This window comes from Pistacia vera, unplaced genomic scaffold (genome assembly GCF_008641045.1).
Source record: "Pistacia vera cultivar Batoury unplaced genomic scaffold, PisVer_v2 Contig827, whole genome shotgun sequence".
In the NCBI taxonomy this organism is placed as follows: domain Eukaryota; kingdom Viridiplantae; phylum Streptophyta; class Magnoliopsida; order Sapindales; family Anacardiaceae; genus Pistacia; species Pistacia vera.
Window position 1 is genome coordinate 1,785 of NW_022196698.1, and position 23,285 is coordinate 25,069.

The following is a 23,285-nucleotide window of genomic DNA, read 5'->3' on the forward strand; positions in this document are numbered from 1 at the left end:
ATTTGAAGTTCCGAAAAGATGCTTATGAGAATGTCTGAAATTCCAAAGGAAAGACCAAGAGGTGGCAATGGGAAGTGAAGAACCCACAAGGATCCATATTGATGAAAGAATGAGAAAGTCGAGCTTCCGACTATAAACAAGCGCTTCTTGGGAGGCAACCCAAGCGTTCTAATTTTTGTTATTTTACATTTGTTTATGTGTTATTTGACTTAGGAAATAGTTTAATTTCGTTTGTCTTTTGGTGTTTTAGGTGAATGATCAAAATGTGGCAAGAAGTTGAAAGTTCCAGACTTCGCCGCGGCATTGTATGCATCGCCAAACTTTGCCACGGTGAAACCTGAGAATCTTTATAAACCCACCTTCATTCTCTCCATTTTTGCGATTTCAAACCCTAGCCTCCAAAGAATTTTGTTTTCTCTTCTTCTATTTCTCACCTTTTTCCCTCAAAAATTTTAGCACCATTCCACTCCCTTACCTCTTTAAACAAGCATGCATCTTCCAATTGCCCCAGTTTAACCCATTTTGAAGATATTTTTAGCAACCCTTAGGTTTTGAAAATTTGGAGCTTTCTTTGTGATTTTTAATGAAATTGGAGCAATTGAAGGTTAGAAAGCTTGGGCTTGGTAAGGTTAAGAGTTTTTGTGCAATTTATTTGTTCACTTTCAATTGTGGATTTGTTTTTGTTGAAAAATTGCTTGAATTTGTTGATTGTGGATGTTGGTTGAGAATTTGAGGATTGAGTTGATTGTGGAATGTATAAATTGTTGATTTTGATTTAATTTGGTGCTGAGGAAGTTGGGTTTTGTGTGAAGTGCTTTTAGCAAATTTGGGAGTTGTGCGAAGAGGAAGAAGTAGAAGAAGAGTTGAAGCTGAAGCACTTTTTTTTTTCCTTTTTTTTTTTTTTTATTTCTTTATGTTTTGTAAGTAGGAATTGATGGTTGTTTCCTAGTTTTTAGCTCTTTATTTGTTTTTGTTTAGATTTAGGTTTAGTTCAATAAAGTGAGATCAGGATGTAATTCTTCATATTTAACGGTGAGGGTATCTAACACATTTGGCACCATAGACTTTCAATTGTTTGACAGATGATGATGATGAGGAAGCCAAGGAATGGATGCCAGGATTTTGCACAAAAATCGACCTTTATGGATTAACAGGGGAGTATCTCGTAACCTTTACTTTGTTTTTCTATTCTGGATGTGCATGATGTGACAGTGGGGACAATGTCATTTAAATTGGGGGTAGGAAAATGTTCAAAATTTTGTGGAATAGTTTGTTGTGTGTTTTAGCTCGAAATTGTGTTCTTTTGTTTTAAGTTCTTGATTGTTATGTTTAGTGTGTTTTGTGTGTGTGTGTGTTGTTGTTGCCGATGGATTGCATAAGTCTATGATGAAACTAGAATTGTTGAGATATTATTTTGGAAAATGTTAAGCATTGCTTAAGTTTAGGTTGGTTGTGACTTGATTTAGCTTGAGGTTTGTTGAGTGGTTCAACCACCAGTTTCACTCTTTGGCATGCTTAGAAACATTTTATGTGGTAGGTGAAGTCTTGATAATGTTTGTGGACTCTAGAACTAGTTAGAAGTGCTTGAGGCGAAATTCTTAGGATAGACATTGTTGAGGAATGATTTAGGCATTTTTCGGAACGTTTAAGCCTTTCCAGCCGACCCATGAATGAATCTTTCCCTAGTCACTCATTTGAGCCTTATGAGATTTCATTGCCTTATTTTCCTTGCAAACCAAAAATTGTCCAATCCCTATACCCTAAACACTTTTCATACCTTTAGGAGAATATGGACCAATGTATGACACAAAAGAGCTGAGAGGTGTGTGAATAAGTGATAGACAAAATCTTAAGTTTGGGGGTTGCAAAAAGGGGCAATAAACCTCAATGGGTTCAAAATAAAAAATAAGAAATGCATAAGTTTGAGGGTTGTAAAATGGTTGACACTTTGATTAGTGGTTGAGAAAGAAAGTGGAGATTGATGTAGCTCTTAGTGGTTGCATGAGGAAAAACGAGTTCTTATTTTGTTTATCTTATCATTTTCTTGGAGCCCTACCCGAGTCTAACGTTACAAGCTTGCAAAGACCTTTTGATCCTTAGTGATGTTACGTCCACATTAGTGGAGAGTAGTTCGATACTTAGGCTTATGGAGTCTACCACCATTTGATAAACTTTACATTCTGCACAAAATAATCCGGAAGTTGGAAGGTGGACTGAGTGGGGATTACCTACTCAGGGGACCGATAGAGAAAGATGGTCAATTCAATTTATGACTTCTTGGAGTGTTGAGCATTTTTTGGTAATAAATGTACCAACAATTTTTGAGACTGTATTGTGATTTAATTAGGTATTTATATTTCTTTTGTTTTGATTTTTATTCCTTTTTGCTCAAGGATGAGCAAATCTTAAGTTTGGGGATATTTGATAATCCTATTTTTCCGTATGATTTTGCATTGAATTTTGATAGGATCTAGGAACTTCTCATACAATTGGGCCATAATTGATACCTAATTCTATTAATTGTCTTTACACCGCCTAAACGATGATTTTGAGCATAAATGACGGTTTTGAGATAATTGTGTAACTTCAGTTTGGAAACTCCAGAATGACCTGACTTTAGAAGGTTTGGAAAGCTTATAAGCGAGCTACAACTTTCATGTTTGGGTTTTTCCTATTCTGACTAGACAATGGTGAAAAAATTGGCTTGAGTCGTGAACAGTATGTTGGAAATTGAAGAAAAAGTCTTTGGACGGCTTCTGTATTTCTGCCGTAACTCGAGTGTTGTATGTCTGGATTGAGTGTATAACACTTTTTCAGATTCAGATTTTTCATGCTCAAATTGGCCGAAATTCTCATGCGCAGAAAAAGCTTCCCGCGGCAAACTGCGTCGATGTGAAATACAACGCATTTTGGCTTGTGGCTTGGTCTTAAGTGAAAGAGGTAAATTAGCATGAGAAAGAAAGGAAAGGCTTGGTCTGTCATTGGAAGGCAGCTCTTGGAAGGAGGGTATTGAAGATTGGGCTTCAATTGAGATGTTTCTCCATCTTTTGCTTGTTTTTGTGTCTGATTGTTTGTTTTTGTTTTATTTGTTTTGAATATGAACTGAGTTGTTAGTTGGGTTTGATGTAACCTTGTACTTGATTCAATTTATAATTATTACTTGAGTTTTATTTCTGATGGTGTGTTATCTCTTGCTTAATGACTTGATGCTTGATCACCATTCAAATGTGTATTGTTCACAATGAGACTGAGAAGTGATTTGTGATTGTGTCTCTTGGGTAAATGCCATAGATAAGCAACGCTAGAGATAGGTTTAGCGATCTATGAAATCAGTAGAATTCCATAAAGCTAAGAGACTTGAACTATAATATTCTTTGGGGGTGCGGAAGCTTATAGGGATAAGTAGGAAAATATAACCTGAGAAAGTACTTTTACATAGGGAATTCGATTCAATCAGGATTAGAACTTGGGTAATAGATCTATGATTTGGGTTAGCATATAGGTGATGAATCAACAACCTAGCATTTTTTTTAGCATTGGTTAATTAGTTGTTGTTGGGTGTTTGCTTTAATTTCATTATCATTCATTATATTTTGTTAATTTGTATTGTATAATTTCCATCAATCATATTGTTGCTTTAATTAGGACTTAAACTAGGGAAATCGATACTTTGTAACACTATCCTCGTGGGAACGTATACTTATACTCTACCTTTATTACTTTGCGACTAGTGCACCTGCATACAATTGTATGTTTGTAAAACACGCATCAACTATGAGGAAACCTTTTTCGCTGGTTGCCATGATTAAATCCATTGGATTATGCTTGTCGATTGCTACATATCATGTTATGAGATTGGCAAATGGATGTAAAACGGCTTTCCTGAACGGAAACCTTGAAGAGGAGGTGATATGACACAACCCGATGGTTTCGTTCTTGATAGGCAAGCTGAGAAGGTAGCAAGTGGTAGAGATCCATTTTGGACTCAAGCAAGCTTCAAGGAGCTGGAATATTCGTTTTGATGAAGCCATAAAAGAATTCGGTTTTATCAGAAACGAAGATGAGCCATGTGTTACAAGAAAGTGAGTGGGAGCATAGTGGCATTCTTAGTTGTGTATGTCGATGACATACTTCTGATCGGGAATGATATACCGAACTTACAGTTGGTAAAGACTTGGTTATCCAAGTGCTTCTCCATGAAAGACTTGGAGAAGCAGCCTACATCCTCAGAATATAGATCTACCGAGATAGATCACGTAAGTTGGTTGCCTAAGTCAGAGTACATACATTAAAAAGGTACTGAGAGATTCAGTATGGAAGAATCCAAGAAGGGATTTCTTCTGATGTCACATGGTGTCTATCTCTCTAAGGATATGGTCTAAAACAACACGATGAGAGAGATAGAATAAGGGATCCTATATGCGTCAGCACATTGGATCATCATGTATGATGAGAATGCAAAATGTCAATTTACCCCCCCCCCCCCTTTATGTCTAGTCTTTTAACTATTTGGTGCCTAAATGTACTCATTATTATTTTATTTTGATTTAGGATGCAGATGGAGGCGTTAAATGCAAACGGCACTAAATAGGTCAATTCGGATAGTTTCGACATTGCTTCGTACTCTGGGCATAACTCTCTCATCCGAGCTCCAATTGAGATGATTCAAAATATTGTGGAACTAGAAGAAACATAATCTACAACTTTCATGTTTTGAGTCTGGAGAGATACTCGCTGCATCAAGGTTGTAATCAGGCTTGAAGTTGACGCATCTGCATTGGACGTTCTGGAACATTCTGCCTTATCATGCAAGTCAAATAGGCAGTTTATTATTGGAAGTTTTGAAGACTTGGTGCACGGGAGTTACAGCTGGAAACACCACTTTCCTATTTTATATTAGGACTTTATTTTGTTTTCAATTACTCAGATTTGGATAAATGTTATTTTAGGATATTAGAATATTTTTAGGATAAATGTTATTTTAGGATATTAGAATATTTTTAGGAGATTTAGTAGATTTGAATTGGATATTTTAAATAAGGCAGAGAGATCGGATTAGGGAAGACACACACGCCTCTCTTTCTTCTCGTGCAATTTTTCTCTTTTGAGTTTTGATTATGACCATGAGTGGCTAAAACTTTCATAACTTGGTCGAAGGAAACAGAGGCCTCGGAATCAATAAAACTGTGAGATCTATCTGTTTTTAGTGCTCAATATATGCTTTGAGTATTGGATGTTCTTCTATGCTTATTTTCATGATTGTTTCATTTAATTACTAGGAGGCCTACTAGTTTATTATTTGTTGCAATCTACTGCTAAGGTAGATATCAAATCCGTAATTGTTTGATCCCTTTAACTTGTGAGTAATTAAGGTTTAAGAGTTTGTTGCGTCAGGAATTATTAAATCCTAAGAAGAACATTCAACTAAATTAAATACAACAGCTTGTGTTTGTGTTGTTAAGCTTCACCAATCTCTCTAGTTCTTAAGGCTACCACGAGATTAAACCTTTAGCGCTTGTCTAGGGTTGTTTAGTAGTAAGATTAATTGGATCGCTTGTTTCCTAATTAACTACAACTAAAGAGAGATTGGAAAATAGTTCCAACGGTGAATACTCAAAATATGAATTGATATATAGTTGCATCGATGATCAGTTGTAAAATTCCGATGGTGGATGTTGACTTAGACCAAGGTTTGTTTTGATTGATTTCGATAATTTAATTTGTATTGTTTTTCCTGAAATTGTTTCTGTTTTACTCAAACACCCCACCCCAATCCTTCTTCACATGACATAAAACTCGGCTAGACACTCTTCGTAGGAATGATCCGTACTCACACCACTATGTGTATTTTTAGGGTTTTAATTCTGGGTGCCTACGACAACACACCATGTACGCCATGTTATGTACTCGGATTGATGTCTCATGTGTGTTAAGGACTTGTAGTAGATATCAATTAGATCCAGGTGAGCGTCACTGGATAGTTGTAAAGAACAACCTTAAGTACCTGAAGAGGACTAAGGACATGTTCTTGGTTTATAGAGGGGAAGATGAGCTCCCTGTAAGAGGATACAGTGATGCTAGTTTCCAAACGGATAAAGATGATTATCGATCGCAATCAGGGTTTGTATTTTGTCTCAATGGGGGTGCAATGAGCTGTAAGAGCTCTAAGCAAAGCACTGTAGCGGACTTTACAATGGAGGCTGAGTGTATTGCATTATCTGATGCGGCCAAGGAGGCAGTCTGGATTAAGAAGTTCATCTCCGAACTTGGTGTGGTTTCCATGATTGTTGATCTGATAGATGTCTATTATGACAACAATGAAGCAATTGCTCAAGCAAAGGAACCACGGTCTCACCAGAAGTCCAGACACATACTCAGACATTTTCATCTCATCAGAGAAATGATTGAGAGGAAAGATGTACAGATCAATAAAGTGCATACTGATGACAATCTTGCCGATTCACTGACGAAGCCTTTGTCGCAGCAGAAGCATGAAAAACACCTAAGGTCATTCGATATTAAATACATGAATGATTGGCTATAGTGCAAGTGGGAGATTGTTAGAGTATGTGCCCTAGAGCCAATCAATTATTGTAAAATTGACTATGTAATAAATGTTTATTTATCAATAAAAGGCATATTCTTCTATATCGTGTATGTAATGATATATGTCCTTAGGTTGCTAGAACCGTGACGAGTGTATCAAGTGTTTCAAATCTTGATAGTGAGGACCGTATGATCACATATGATGGCCATTCTAGAAATATCCATAGCCCCAGTATTATTCTGACCAAGGACATAGATAATACGGTAAGGCTATCATAGTGTTCAACAACCTTGTCAAAAGGCAGTGACTGATCTCATTTGTCAAGGTTGTTTGCCGACAATGTCATGCAACGCATGGGTGCTTGCTAGAGGCAAGTTCGTTGGACAGACCCACCAAAGGATTCCATATGGATGGTAACCCCATTTTCTATAGAATAAATCGTCTAACGGATGGTGGTGCATGCGATCCTTAGACTTGAGATCACCAGAGCGTCTTGTGCACCAATTGATATAGTTTGACACTAGTGATGCGTTGTTACTACAACATGCAATGATAGCAAGTGCACTAGTCAAACAAAGTAATAAAGTGATGAGTGAGTATCGTTCCCACGAGGATTAGTTGCTAAGCACTAGTTTTCCTAACTGTTTTTCAAGTTAGAGGAACCAAATTTGTTTGGATTAATGGGAAAGATTAAAACTAAAACTAAAACTAAACTTACTAAGTATTAAAAACTAATTAATAAAGGCAAGAATTAAAACGCAAGAGTAATATCAATTTAACAAAAGGTTAGGGTTTTGACTTCATTCGGACTCTATGGATGAATTCTGCGGACTATGTTAGTTCCACACTCACATGCACAGATTGTAAATCAAATTCTCTAAGTTGTCAAACATACCTTCTCATGCTATGAATTCCTACTTTTCCCTATTAAACTTCTGCACCCAACAAATTGAAGAATAATAGATCCAAGTTCATTAAGCTAATGGAATCCTAGATTGATTTCATTGATTCTCAAATCTATCTCTAGCATTCAATACTACAACGGTGATTACCCAAGAAGCTCAACATGATTCATTTCTCAATCTCATCATATTCATCAAATAAATTCCATTAAAAACAGAATAACCACACAATCTATGCACTAGAATATGGAAATAGCAATAATCAATTCATTAACCCATAGAAATCCTAACTTAATCAAAACCCTAACCCAAAATGGGTTAGTTCATAACTAAATCAAAATACACAGCAAGAAAAACAATAAACACAATGTTCAACATATTGAAATTTAGAGAAAAGAGTAGAGATCTCCCCTAGTTGAAGAATCCATAAGATTCAAGCTCAAATCTTCTCTCTAAATATCAAATCTATTCAAAACTCAATGAGAACAGACGAAAACTGGACGACCCGTTACGAAAACGGTAAAGTTTTTCTTTTATACCTCGCCCAAAGACCTAAAACTTTCCTAAAATAAAACTATGCATTTTAGAGAAACTAAAATTCGTAGATTTCACTGCGGCGAAGAAAGACTTTCGCCATGGCGATGAGGTAAGTTAGAATCTCGTGTTTCACTTCCTTCGCCACGGCGAAAGACAGAACTTCGCTGCGGCGAACCTTTATGAAGAATTCTAGAATTACATAATTGCCCTCCGCTTGCTTCTTTGCTTGAATCTTCAATCTCTGATGCTTTCTTATTGGAACAAGCTTCATAGTGCTTCAATCTACTGTAGAACTCCCCCAAATTCCAAAATCTGCTCACTTCTGGGTCCCGAAACTCCAATTCGCTCATTATTTGCTCAAAATGTCCATTTTGGCCTGAAACACAAAAATGTAAAGAATTAAGTAGCAATTCAGGCGAAAATAAACTAAGAAGAGTCTAAAATCTGGCCAAAAAGCCTAATAAAAACAGTATAATTCTCAAATTATCAAATACCCCCAAAACTAAAGACATGCTCGTCCTCGAGCATCAGGTACAAAACACAAAGAAAGAAAAACAACAAACCCCAAAACAACGCAAAATAGCAAATCTGAAAATAAAATAAAATAAAAACATTAGACTCAACCCAACATAATGAAATGCCTAGAATTTAAACAAGTCTCATAGATCGTTGAAAAATTATTACTAGAAAAATGTTCAACACTCCAAGAAGTTATAAGTTGCATCGACTATCTTCTCTATTGGTCCCCCGAGTAGGGGATCCCCACTTCAAATACACATTCGACTTCCCGGATTATTTTTACGCAGAAAAACAAAGTTTATCAAATGGCGGCAGAATCCAAAGCCTCAGTATCGAACTACTCTCCACTAATGAGGATAGACATTACTAAAGATAGAAGGTCTTTACAGGCTTGAACGTTAGGCTCGGTTAGTGGGCTTAAAAGAAACGGACAGGATAACAAAGCAAGAGAACTCAGTTTTCTTAGGCAAACATCAAAACTCCAATCAACTTCCACTTTCTTCCTCAACCACCACTCAAAGTCAACCAATTTATAACCCTCAAGCATGTGCACTTCATTTTTTTCAACTGCATTGCAATTCTCAAATTCTAGTTTTTTTTTTTTTTTTTTTTTTTTTTTTTTTTTAGAAAAGCCATATTCATTTTATTGAGGTTAATTAGCCCTTTTATTCTTCTTGCCCTTCTCACAACCCCCAAACTAATCTTTTAGTTCATTCACACAACTCTCCAAGCTCTTTGTGTTTGCATTAGGTTTAGAATTCTCTTAAAGGTTGCGGACATGTTTAGGGTGAAAGGTTTGGGCATTATTGGTTGCACAAAAACACAAAAAGGGACAACAATGATTTCATAAGGTTCAAATGGGTAACTAGGGATAGAATTCATGATGGGCTAGAAAGGCTCAAACGTTCCAAAGATCACCTAAATCACTTCCTCAATAATGTCTATTCCTAGAATTTCGCCTCAAGCATTTCTAAACTAGGTTCTAGAGTCTACCAACATTATCAAGACTTTACCTAACCACATAAAATGAATCTAAGCATGCCGAAATAAAGAAAATGGTGACTGAACCACTCAACAAACCTCAATCAAAACTCAGTCAATCAATATAAACTTGAAGCAATGCTTAACATTTTTCAACAATAAAATCCCAACAATCCTATTCTCATCATAGACTTATGTAATTCATCATTGGCATACACAACAAAACATGACAACAACTAAACAAAAATAAAAAATTGTTCAAATTTTTCCTTACCCCCAAACTAAAGATGACATTGTCCCCAATGTCACATTATGCACGAATTAGGAATAGAAAAAAAAAATCTACAAAGGTACGAGATAGTTCCCTGATTAATTTGTGACGTTGAAGTTTCACTCAACAGCATGCACACTCGGCCCTTAGCTTTCTCATCACTATATCTGTAAAAACAATTGAAATACTGTGGTGTCCATTGTGTTAGAAAAATTCAATGACTAATATGAAAATATTACAATCCTAATCTTGTCTTTTCAACTACTAGGAAACTAAAACAAAATTTAAACAATCCAAAACAAAAAACAAATTAGTTCACTATTCGAAATGAAAATACAAAAACAACCAAAACAAGGAAAAATAAAATACAAAAACAGTTGTTCAGGTTCATTCTTCGGCTTCCTCCTCTCCCTCGGTATCGTCCTCTTCTGAGTCGGAGCCCATGTATTCTTCTGAATCCCAGTCAGCCCATCGGAATTCTGAAGTATCAACATTAAGCTTGGTGAAGCAATTGTGCTGTATGTCATACATCATCTGGGTCTGCTCTGCCAGCCAATCCTGACGTTTGGCCATCCGTTTCATCTGACCCAGCATCTGCTGCATCATCTCCTTCATAGTAGTTGTGGAATTGGATGATGTGGCAGTGCCTTGTGTGGTTCTCTGTTGTTTTGTCCCGACGTTGGGTTGCTCACTGGCTGGACATTCAAGATGCTTGTGATAATAGTTTGAGTCGAGAACTGGGGCAGCATGGATAAGTGGCTCATCATCAGTTGCCTCAGCTCCTGCTCGAGAGCACAACTCTGTAATGAGATGTGGCAAAGGGAAACTCCCTCGCCCTGGTTTGGCTGCATGCTGATGTTGGTCAGGATAATGTTTACCACATCCATTCTTTTTCCTGTGGCAATAGAATAGAGCAATAATGCATTCTCATAAGTCACCGTACTATAGTGTGTCTCCGGCATCATCCTCGCACAAATAAAGTACTGCCACAACCGAGCCACTAGTGTCAAATTCGTTCCCTTGATGCTCTTCCTGCCCTTCTTTGAAATCTCCCATGTGGTATCCGGTTTTGCAATGACCGGAAGAATAATATCATCCTCAAACTGTGTCTTCCTAAATTCCTCATAATCATCACGGTCAATATAAGGCAAGTTATAAAACTCATTGATGACTTTCGCATCAAATGCCACATCAATCCCCCTCACAAACACATAACCAGATTCACACTTCGGGAGGTTGGCATAAAACTCTCGCACTATCGGCTTTACGGCTGCATGTGCCGGTTCACCTATAAACAATTCCCAACGTCTCCCTCGACTCCACTCCTTAGCCTGGCTCGTGGTCAATCCACGCTCAGCAATAAATCCTTTATCTTTCCTTTGGATTGCCCTTTCATATCGTTTCTGAGCCTTGTCATTCACAAATCGGTTGTCCACTTTTTTTCCTTTTCCTTTCCCCTTGGACAACACTTTGAGCGGCATTTTCCCAAACTAAATATCTACTTGACAATTCAACTCTAGGCACCTTACTATCAACCACAATCAATCCTGCAAAAATATCACACTTCCAAAAATCGCACCTAGACCCCCAAACTTCGATTCTTCCAAATTTCACAAAACACTCAAAAATTCAAAACTCAAACTCCTTAATACTACACAATTCACAATCTACACTTCCTGAAACAAAATCAAAGTCAATAATACGAAAAATCCACAACTCAATCAACAACCAAAATTTTCAGATCTACAACTTTAAACTCGAAATTGTGCAATTAAATGCTTAGGGAACTTGAAATCTTACCAAAACTAGGAAGTATTCACCACAAATTGAGCCAAAATCAGCCTAGATCGCAAAATCCCCAAATTTTGAAAACCAAGGGTTTCCAAAATCTTTCTCACTTTTTTGCAAAAATTCCTTGCTAAAACGAGTTGATTTGGTGTTTGGAAGAGTTTAGGAGTTAGGAGAAGTGATGGGCATTCATAGGAAGGGCTCAAGATTGAAGGTGGGAATGTTTGCTCTTGAATGTGCTTGAAGTTTGTTGCATTAAAATGAACAGTCGCGTGGGTATTTAAAAAAAGCAGACTTCGCTGCGGCAAAGTTCTTAATTCAAAAAATAAAAAATTTTCAACCCAATCGACGCTGCGGCGAAAAATTACAGAGACCATAGCATCGCGGCGATGAACAACCTTCGCCGCGGCGAAATTTCCTTAGTCAATTTCGCCCAACTTTCTTCGCCGTGGCAAAAACAAATGCTTCGCCGCAGCAAAAATTTCCAGAGCCTACATCGTCTCGGCGAAGTCTGGGACTTTTCGACTTCCAATTCTTGCAAAATGCAGTTCGTTGTGGCGGAGAAGCGAAAACTGGCAAATTTCCATTTTTCGCCTTGATTCGATAATTCACCTGAAACACCCAAAAACACACAAATTAAACTTCATCTAAAATCATAAGAAAACTAAACAACTTCAAAACAATAAATAAACAACAACAAATGAAAACGCTTAGGTTGCCTCCCAATGAGCGCTTGTTTATAGTCGAAAGCTTGACTTTCTCAAGTCTTCATGTCAATCCGGACTATCCAAATACATCAACTCCCAAGCGTTGTCCTTGCACCGAGGCTTCAATTGTTGATGATTTTTGTTACATGGGGCCTTTGTTGAGAGCTTAGCCACCCATTTCCATTCTTTGGTCATTCCTTTTATGGCTCGAATATTCTCATCGACAGCTTTCCGCTTTCTTGATTTTCCTTCACCGTTTTTGAGCTAAGGAATCCGTCCCTTGTGAAGACACATGCTCGGTTGTGGTCCGTCTCAGAATGGAGTAAACAATTATGGGTTGTGGTCCTCATCCTTGAATTGCCTTGACTTGACCGTGCATCCTTCAATTGATGAATTAGGATCGTTCAGTTGGGAAGTTTCAATTGTTGATTGACCCACCAGGTCAACTTTGAAACATGACTCTTGCTTTGGTGGAACTTTCAGAGACTTGAGGACATTGAATGTCACTTCCTCATCTTGCATCCTCATGACCAACTTCCCCTCTTGAACATCAATTAAAGCTCTTCCGGTAGAAATGGTCATCTTAGGATAAGAGGAATCTCTTTATCTTTTTCCATATCCAACACAAAGAAATCTACCGGAAAAATAAATTTGTCCACCTTGATCAGCGCATCTTCAACAATGCCCCTCAGATGCTTTATGGATCTATCTGCAAGCTGCAAACATATGGTTATCGGCTTCACTTCACCAATTCCTAATTTCCTGAAAACAGAAAAAGGCATAAGGTTTATGCTTGCACCCAGATCACACAAAACCTTATCAAATGTAATGTTCCCTATGACATAAGGGATAGTGAAACTCCCTGGATCTTTAAGTTTTTGTGGAACCTTCTTCTATAGAATGGCAATGCATTCCTCCGTCAGCATCACTGTTTCCTTTTCATCTAACTTTCTTTTATTCGACAGAATGTCCTTGAGGAATTTCGCATAACTCGGCATCCGCTGCAAAGCATCTGCAAAAGGAATATTAATGTGTAGTTTTTTAAATACATCAAGAAATTTAATGAACTGATTATCCTGTTTTTCCTTTCTGAGCCTCTGAGGGAAAGGCACCGGAGGTGTGTGATGTGCCAACTCTGGTGGTATCTCGGGAAATGGCAATTTCTCCTTCATTTGCCTTTGCTTTTCTTTCCTCTTTTGTTCATCTTCTTTAGAACTAGTTGGTTTCTCTTCAACAATTATCTCTTCATCTACTTCCTCATCAGAATCTTCCTTTTCTTTTGGTGGGTTCCCTTCTTTCCTTGATTGTTCCACCTTTTCTAAAATTGTCCCATTTCTCAAAGTTATTGCATTCACTTGCTCACGTAGGTTAGTTACCATGTTGCTTGGTAGGGAACCCTGTTGTCTCACATTTAGCTTTTCAGCCAATTGCCCCACCTGTACCTCCAAGTTCTGAATGGATGCCCCTTGATTTCTAAAATTCGTCCTCGTCTCATTCATAAAACTCGTGGTCTCTTGCATAAACTTTCCAAACATGTCTGATAATCCAAGGATTATACTGTTTTATTTAGGCTTTTAGGCCGGATTTTAGATACTTCTTAGTTCATTTATGACTGAATTGCTACTTAATTCCTTACATTTTATGTTTCTGGCCAAAATGGACATTTTGAGCAAATAATAAGCAAATTGGAGTTTTTAGACTCAGAAGTAAGCGGATCTCAGAAGTTGGGAGAGTTTTAAAGCAGAGTGAAGCACTATGAAGCTTGTTCCCATGGGAAAGCATCGAAGATCGAAGATTCAAGCAAAGAAGCAAGTGGAGGGCAATTCAGTAATTTTAGAATTCTTCATGAAGATTCGCCGCGGTGAAGTTTATTCTTCGCCGCAACAAAAGGAGTTACGCACAAGAGTAAACTTTTACTTCGTCGCCGCGGCGAGATTCTTTCTTCGCTGTGGCGAAGTCTGCGAATTCCAGTTTTCTCTAAAATGCACAGTTTCATTTTAGGTGAAGTCTTAGGTTTTTGGGCGAACTATAAAAGCAAAACTTTGCCATTTTAAGAAGGTGGGTCGTTTTTAGTCTAGAGCAGCTTATTCTCATTTTCCTGAGTTTTAGATTTGACGAATTTTGGGTTGAAAAGGGAGAAGATTTGGGGTTGAATCTTGTGGATTCTTCAACTAGGGGAGATCTCTTGTCTTTTCTCTCATTTCAATATGTTGATTGAAGGATTATTCAATTTTCTTGCTTGTTGTGTCGATTTAGCTATGAAATAACCCATTTTGGGTTAGGGTTTTGATGTAATTTAGATTTCCATGGATTGAGTAATTGATTTTTGTTATTTTCATATGCTTTTGCATGGATTGTGTGGTTATTCTGATTTTATTGCTTTTATTTGATGAACATGATGAGATTGAGAAATGAGTCATGTTAAGCTTCTTGGATAATCACCATTATAGTATTGAATGCTAGAGATAGATTTGAGAATCAATGAAATCAATCTAGGATTCCAGGTGCTTAATGAGCTTAGAACTATTAATCTTCAAGTTGTTGGGTACAAAAGTTTAATAGGGAAAAGTAGGAAAACATAGCCTGAGAAGGTATGTTTCACAACTTAGAGAATTCAATTTACAATCAATGCATGCGAATATGGAAATAGCATAATCCATAGGTTTAATCCATAGAGTCTGAATGAAGTCAAAACCCTACCCGTTTATTTGAATTGATTTTACCCTTGTTTTTAATCTTACTTTCACAATTTAGTTTTGAATACTTAGCAAATTTTGTTTAGTTTTAGTTTAATTTTCTCCCATTAATCCAAACGAATTAGATTGCTCCAACTTGAAAACAGTAGAAAACTTAGTGCTTAGCAACCAATCCTCGTGGGAATGATACTCACTCATCAATTTTGTTTGTGATCTCGCTCTTTCTATTTTTTTGTGTACTTTATGCGAAGAGTAAGACGTTAGCCAGTGGTTCCTGTTGATCCTGAGATTGAAAGAACCACTAGAAGACTTAACAGAGAAAGAAGAGAAAGAGAGGCTACAGTGGAACCAGAGGTTATAGTTGTTGAGATGGCAGAAAATAACCATCATCATTAAGGAAAACTCCAATGAATTTTAACCTCCCACTGGTAGAAGTGTACCCTTCACTGTGGCGAACAAGGTTCCAACGAACAAAAACCATGGTGATGGAAGGCATACGTGACTTAATATATCTTATTTGAGGGTTTTTATTTAATGTCTTACCAGATTATTATCTTTGTTAGAATGACATTGTTTGGCATGTTATTGAACATTCAACGTTAGCATGCATTCTAAACAAAAAACTAAACGTTGATAATCTGAGGATTATATTGTTTTATTGAGGCTTTTTGGCCGGATTTTGGATACCTCTTATGTCATTTTTGCCTAAATTGCAACTTAATTTCATATATTTTATGTTTCAGGCCAAAACATGCACTTTGAGCAAATAATGAGTAGAATCGAGTTTCTGGACCCAGAAGCAAGCGAATCTCAGAATTCGGGGAAGTTCTGAAGCGGATTTGAAGCACTATGAAGCTTGTTCTCATGGTAGAGCATTGAAGATTGAAGATTCAAGCAAGGAAGCAAGCGGAGGGCAATTCCATAAATTCATAATTGTTCAGGAAGGTTCGCCGCGGAGAGGTTTATTCTTCGCCGTGGTGATAAACTATCGGGAATTCGTTTTCGCGGCGAAGTTTATTCTTCGCCATGGCAAAGTTTGCGATTCCCAGTTTTATTCAAAATGCACACTTTTATTTTAGGAAATTTTTTAGGTTTTTGGACCGATATATAAGAAAAACTTAGCCATTTTTAGGAGGGTCATCACTTTCAGAGTAAGTTTAACATTTTGGGAAAGAATGAGAGAAGATTGAGATTGAAATTTGTGGATTCATCAATAGGGAAGATCTTTATTCTCTTTTCTTAGTTTCAATATGTTGAATATTGCTCACTGTTTTTACTTCGATTTGTGTTAATTTTAGCATGAACTAACTTATCTTGGGTTAGGGTTTTGATGTAAGAATTAGTGTTGTTTCTACATTCTATTGCATGGATTTTGTGATTTCTCTTGTTTTTCTTGAAAGTATTTGTTAAACATGATGAGATTGAGAAATGACTCGTGTATGAGCTTTTTAGGGAAATCACCATTGTTGTATTGAACGTTAGAGATAGGTTTGAGAATCAATGAAATCAAGCTAGGACTCTATTAGCTTAATGAACTTGGATCTATTAATCTTCAAATTGTTGGGTGCAGAAGCTTAATAGGGAAAAGTAGGAATTCATAGCCCGAGAAGGTATGTTTTACACATTAGGGAGTTCGATTTATAATCCGTGCATGTGAGTGTAGAAGTAGCATAATTCGTAGATTAATTGATAAAATCCTAATGAAGTCAAAACCCTAACCATTTGTTTTACTTGATATTAATCTTTCTTTAATCTTGCTTTCATTAATTACCCTTTTAATTGCATAGTAAATTTTGCTTTCATTTTAGTTTAAGTTTCTCCCGTAAATCCAAACACTTTTCGGTTTCTCCAACTTGAAAACAATTAGGAAAATCAGTGCTTAATAACCAATCTCGTGGGAACGATACTTTACTTATCACTTTATTACTTTTTGAGATTAGTGCACTTGCTATACATTGCATGTTTGTCAAAAATACGCATTAAGTTTTTGGAGCCGTTGCCAGGGATTGATTTTTGTGTTAACATTGAACATTTTCTTGTGTTAGCTAGATTGGAGTTTTTATTTTTGTTTTAATTGTTTATCATTTTAATTTTTGTTGTTCTTCTCTTTTAGCTTGTGATCTCGCTTTTTTTCTCTTTCTGTGTAGTTTATGCGAAGAGCTAGACGTCAGCCAGTGGTTCTCGTTGATCCAGAGATTGAAAGAACCGTAAGAAGACTTAATAGAGAGAGAAGGGAACGAGAGGCCATAGTTGTTGAGATGGCAGAAAATAGAACATTAAGGGAATTCTCAATTCCTACGGTTGATGGTAGTGGGTCAAGTATAACTAGACCAGCAATACAAGCCAACACCTTTGAAATAAAGCCGACAGTCATCCAGATGATCCAGCAGTCAGTATAGTTTAAGGGGGATTTGAAGGAATATCCAAATCTACACATTGCAAATTTTTTAGAGATTTGCGATACCTTCAAGTCAAGTGGAGTGTCAGATGACGCCATCAGATTGAGATTGTTCCCTTTTTCATTGAGGGATAAAGCAAAGGGATGGTTAATGGCACTACCACCAGGAACAATCACAACCTAGAATGAATTAGCACAGAGATTCTTGACCAAATTCTTCCCTCCAGCTAAATCTGCGAAGATGAGAAATGATATCACATCGTTTCTAAAAGAAGAGTCTGAATCATTATATGAGGCATGGGAAAGATACAAAGAACTACTGAGGAGGTGTCCACACCATGGTTTTCCATTTTGGATGCAAGTCCAAACATTTTATAATGGGTTGATGGTTAATGTGCAAACGATGGTGGATGCAGCATCGGGATAAGCATTGCAAAAGAAGCTCATGAGTTGCTTGAAGTTCTGGCAAGCAACAATTATTAAAGACTGAATGAGAGGATATAATCGAAGAAATCTATAGGTCTTCATGAAGTTGATGCATACACGGCCATTTCAGTCCAACTTACGGCACTTCAAAAGCAATTAGGAAGTATGCAGGTAAATTCTATTCAAGCACCTCAACTAACTTGTGATTTTTGTGCAGGTAATCATGTGAGCAGTGAATGTCAAGTGGGGAACACTTTTGCTTTAGCCTCATCATCATCAGAACAAGTTAACTACTTGGCAGGAAATCAGAGGCAACAGAACAATCTGTTCTCAAACACATATAATCCTGGTTGCAGGAATCATCCAAATTTTTCTTGGGGCAATCAGAATCAGTAGAACAACCAATTGAACCAAAGAGCGATGCCAAACAACCAAGTGGGGGTGAACAATCAATTAGGGGAGCAAAGATTGACAAAACCAGAGGATATATTTGGAAAATTCATGCAAGAGACCACAGGTTTCATGAATGAGACGAGGGCAAATTTCAGAAACCAAGGGCGTCCATTCGGAACTTGGAGGTACATGTGGGTCAATTGGCCAATAAGCTAAATAAGAGACCACAGGGTTCCCTACCAAGCAACACAGTGACAAACCCATGTGAACAAGCAAATGCAATAACTCTACGGAGTGGGACAGTCTTGGAAGAGGTGGAACAATCAAGGAAAGAAGAAAGCCCACCAAAAGAAAAGGAAGATTCTGATGAGGAAGTTAACGAAGAGATCATTACTGAAGAGAAACCAACCAGTTCTAGGGAAGATGAACAAAAGCGGGAAGAGAGGCAAAGGCAAAAGAAAGAGAAATTGCCATTTCCCGAGATACCACCAAAGTTGGCATATCACACCCCTCTTGTGCCTTTTCCTCATAGACTTAGAAAGAAAAATCAAGATAAACATCTTACCGAATTCATTGAAATATTTAAAAAACTGCATATTAACATTCCTTTTACAGATGCATTGCAACAGATGTCGAGCTACGCAAAATTTCTCAAGGAAATTTTATCAAACAAAAGGAAGATGGAAGATGAGGAAACAGTGATGCTCACAAAGGAGTGCAGTGCCATTCTACAGAAGAAGCTGCCACCGAAACTCAAAGATCCAAGGAGTTTTACTATTCCTTGTGTTATAGGAGACATTACTTTTGATAGAGTTTTATGTGATTTAGGTGCAAGCATAAATCTAATGCCTTTCTCTGTTTTCAAGAGATTAGCGATTGGTGAAGTGAAACCCACGACCATATCTTTGCAGCTTGCAGATTGATCCATCAAGCATCCGGAGGAATAGTTGAAGATGTTTTGGTGAAGGTGGACAAAGTTATCTTTCCTGTGGACTTTGTTGTGTTGGACATGGAAGAGGACAAGGAAATGCCTCTCATTTTGGGGTGACCATTTTTGGCCACCGGAAGAGCCCTTATTGATGTGCAAGAAGGAAAGTTGTTGTTAAGGGTCCAAGATGAAACAGTAATGTTCAATGTTTTTGAGGCCATGAAATTTCCATCAGAGTCAGATTCTTGTTTTAGTGTAGACGTGGTGGATAGACTAGTAGCAGAGGCTATTGAAGAGAACACCCCTCAACTACCTCTAGAAGCATGCATTGCCCAATAAAAAAACAATAGAGGTAGATGAGCTGGCGAAGAATGAGTGTGCTGGATTTTTGGAAGCACTTCAGCCTATAAATGCAAGCCAAGATCCAGAATTTGAAGAGTTTGATATTGAGAAAGAGAACGAAAAGGCAAGAACTGAGGAACCTCCAAAACTTAAACTGAAGCCTTTACCTTCTCACCTCAAATATGTGTATCTTGGTGAATCAGAAACCTTCCCAGTGATCATCAATTCAAGGTTAAGTAAATTAGAAAAAGAGTGGTTGATTCAAGTGTTAAGGGAACATAGATCAGCAATTGGATGGACTATATCAGACATTAGAGGCATATCTCTATCTTTTTGTATGCATAAGATACTCATGGAAGGTGATGTCAAGCCTAGGGTACAACCATAACAGAGATTGAATCCTTCGATGAAAGAAGTGGTGAGAAAGGAGGTGGTGAAACTTTTAGATGCGGGCATAATTTATCCTATTTCAGATAGTCCATGGGTGAGCCCAGTGCAAGTGGTTCCAAAGAAAGGAGGTATCACAATGGTACAGAAGCAAAGTAATGAATTGATACCAACTAGGACAGTCACGGGTTGGAGAGTGTTTATTGACTACCGAAAATTGAATGAAGTGACAAGGAAGGATCATTTCCTACTTCCTTTCATCGATCAAATGTTGGAGAGATTCACAGGGCATGCTTACTATTGTTTCTTGGATGGGTTTTCAGGTTATAATCAGATTGCCATTGCTCTTGAAGATCAAGTGAAAACGACATTCACTTGTCCCTATGGCACCTTTGCTTACATAAGGATGCCTTTTGGGTTGTGTAATGCACTAGCCACATTTCAGCGATGCATGATGTCGATCTTTAGTGACATGGTGAGCGGTTTATAGAAGTCTTCATGGATTACTTCTCTGTTTTTGGTTCTTCTTTTGACAATTGTTTATCTAATCTTTCGTTTGTTTTATAGCGATGTCAAGAGATGAATTTGGTGCTCAACTGGGAGAAATGCCACTTCATGGTTTAGGAAGGAATAGTACTCGGTCACAGAATTTCAAAGGACAACATCGAAGTCGATCGGGCAAAAACAAAAGTGATTGAGAAGCTGCCACCACCTATAAATGTTAAGGCAGTTCGGAGTTTCTTGGGGCATGCGGGGTTCTATAGACGGTTTATTAAGGATTTCTCTAAAATCTCTAAAGCCCTCTACAATTTACTAATTAAAGATGTTCCTTTCGATTTTGATGATGATGAATGCATGCATGCTTTTCAAACTCTTAAGAAATTGTTGGTGTTTGCACCTATTATTGTAGTTCCCGATTGGGGACTACCATTTGAATTGATGTGTGATGCTAGTGATTTTGTACTAGGAGTAGTTTTAGGACAAAGAAAGAACAAAGTTTTGCATGTAATTCAGTATGCTAGCAAGACACTCACTAATGCACAGTTAAAGTACACCACTACTGAAAAAGAGTTATTAGCCGTGTTTTTGCATTTGACAAATTTCGTTCTTATTTGCTAGGTGCTAAGGTGATAGCCTACACGGATCATTCGGCACTCAAGTATCTGTTGGCAAAGCAAAAAGCAAAACCTCGACTGATAAGATAGATCCTATTACTACAAGAGTTTGAGTTGGAGATTCGAGATAAAAAGGGGTCAGAAAATGTGGTGGTGGATCATTTGTCAAGGATTGAATGACCAACCCAGGCAAGTGAAAAGGAAACCCAAATCAAGGAAACCTTCCTAGATGAGAAATTGATGAGAGTTGAAGAAGCACCTGTTAGAGTAGATGCCCTAGAGCCAATCAATTATTGTAGAATTGACTCTTTATAATAATGTTCATTAATCAATAAAAGGCATTTTATTCTATATCGCATAAATCATTATTATTGCAATATGTATTGATATATGTCCTTAGAATGGTAGAACCGTGACAAGGGTATCAAGTGTTTCAAATCTTGATAGTGAGAACCCTATGAGCACATATGGTGGCCATTCTAAAAACGACTATAGCCCCAGTATTATTCTGAAGTAAGGGCACATATAATACAGTATGGATATCATAGTGTTAATGACCCTATCGAAAGGCAGTGACTAATCTCACTTGTCAAGGTTGTTTGGTGACAACCTGGTGCAACACATGGGTGCTTGCTGTAGGCAAGTTCACTGGACTGACCCACCAGAGGATTCCATATGGATGGTAACCCTGGTGTCTATGGAACAAATCCTCTAATGAATGGTGGTGCATGTGATCCTTAGACTTGAGATCACTGAAGCGCCTTGTGCACCGATTGGTGCAGTTTGACACTAGCCTAACGCAATTCTATTCAGAGCTATCAATACGGTGGTGATTGGCTAAATCAAGAAGTGTATCAAGACTATGGTGGATAGACAGCGGATTCATCACTCCTGGGTACAGGAGAAGTTATCTCATAGCGCAATTCAGTAAATGGCAATGACACTAAAACTGTGGCCACAGTGGGATTGAGTTGTTGCTCTATCCAGTTTATAATACAGGTAATTGGTCTAGTAACTGAATACACAATATCGAGAGTAACCGAAGGTTGACACTATTTCTATGCCTCGGTCTCGTTAAGATAACGGATGATGAAAGGATCGAATTGTACGGTAACCATATCGTTGACAGGTAGCTACTTTGCTAAATCTAAATCTATCGGGTGGCCATGATGCCTTGCTAGAGGCCAATCTTGGTCTGTGTATAGTAAGCTGATTAATTGGTGTTAATCGTGATACTATACACTATCGGTATGATGAGAAGCATATGGGTCACACATATAGAAGATAATTTAAGACTCAGGAAGTAAGAAGGGCGTTTTTCATCTTTTTAGGCGAAAAGGTAGTTTGGTAATTTCACAGTGCAATTAAATTTGCTGAGGTTGTAGCTTTTATTTAATTTGTTAAAAAAAATTAAATAAGTGAAATTACGTTTAAATATGTGTTCGCATATATTTAAATATATTATCATTATTGTTAAATGTTAATATATATATATTAACTGATTTTAATTGAGATGATGATGAACTAAAATAAATATCTAATTGGGAGTGTTTGGAAACAAGGGGTGTTTGGGTTGGAGCCCAAGCCTATTCGATATGGGAATAAGGCAATTAAAATATCACTATAAAAGAAAAGTTTTAATTGAAAAAGGGATAGAATTCATTATTCATTCCTTTCATTGAAAAAGAAAAGCCCATAGCCCCAGAACACTCTCTCCCACGCTAGTTTTAGTTTTGATTGAAAATCAAATACTATTCATTTCCTTCTTTGTTCTTAAGGCTAAAGAGGATCTAGCAAATCCCTCTTTAGTTCCTTGCGATTATCTTCGTGTGGACTACATCGGTTCGATCCTACACTTGGGTAGATAGCAAAATACGTTCAGAGACAAAGTTGGAGGAGCCTCCAAACGTGCGTATGATTTCTTAAACTCTAAACTAATTTTATGCAGATTCTTGTTTTGATATAAACTGTAAATTTGTGCCCTGATCTTGGTTCTATGGAACGATCCGTGTTGTTATTAATTTTTGTTTTCCGCTGCCTCAATGGATTGTTTCCTAACAGCACCTTGGTATGCAGATATTGCAAACTACTTGTCATCGAGAGTGCTCCCAAATGGCATGACCTTCCAGCAAAAGAGGAAGTTTTTTCCATGACTTGAAGTATTATTTCTGGGAAGAACCATTTCTGTATAGACACAGTGCTGATCATATGATACGTAGGTGTGTCCCGGAAAAGGAGATGGAGAGTATTCTACAACATTGCCATGAAAGGGAAGTGGGTGGTCATTTTGCAAGAACTAGGACAGTAGCCAAGGTCCTTCAATCTGGATTTTATTAGCCAACCCTATT

The 23,285-nt window shown here is 37.4% G+C and overlaps 1 non-coding gene across 1 annotated transcript; it reads right to left on the bottom strand.

Moving 5' to 3' along the window:
* Positions 1 to 17,584: 17,584 nt before the first annotated feature.
* LOC116117949 lies at positions 17,585 to 17,691 on the bottom strand. The gene has a single exon (XR_004126068.1). It is a non-coding gene; the product is annotated as a small nucleolar RNA R71 (small nucleolar RNA).
* Positions 17,692 to 23,285: the final 5,594 nt, after the last annotated feature.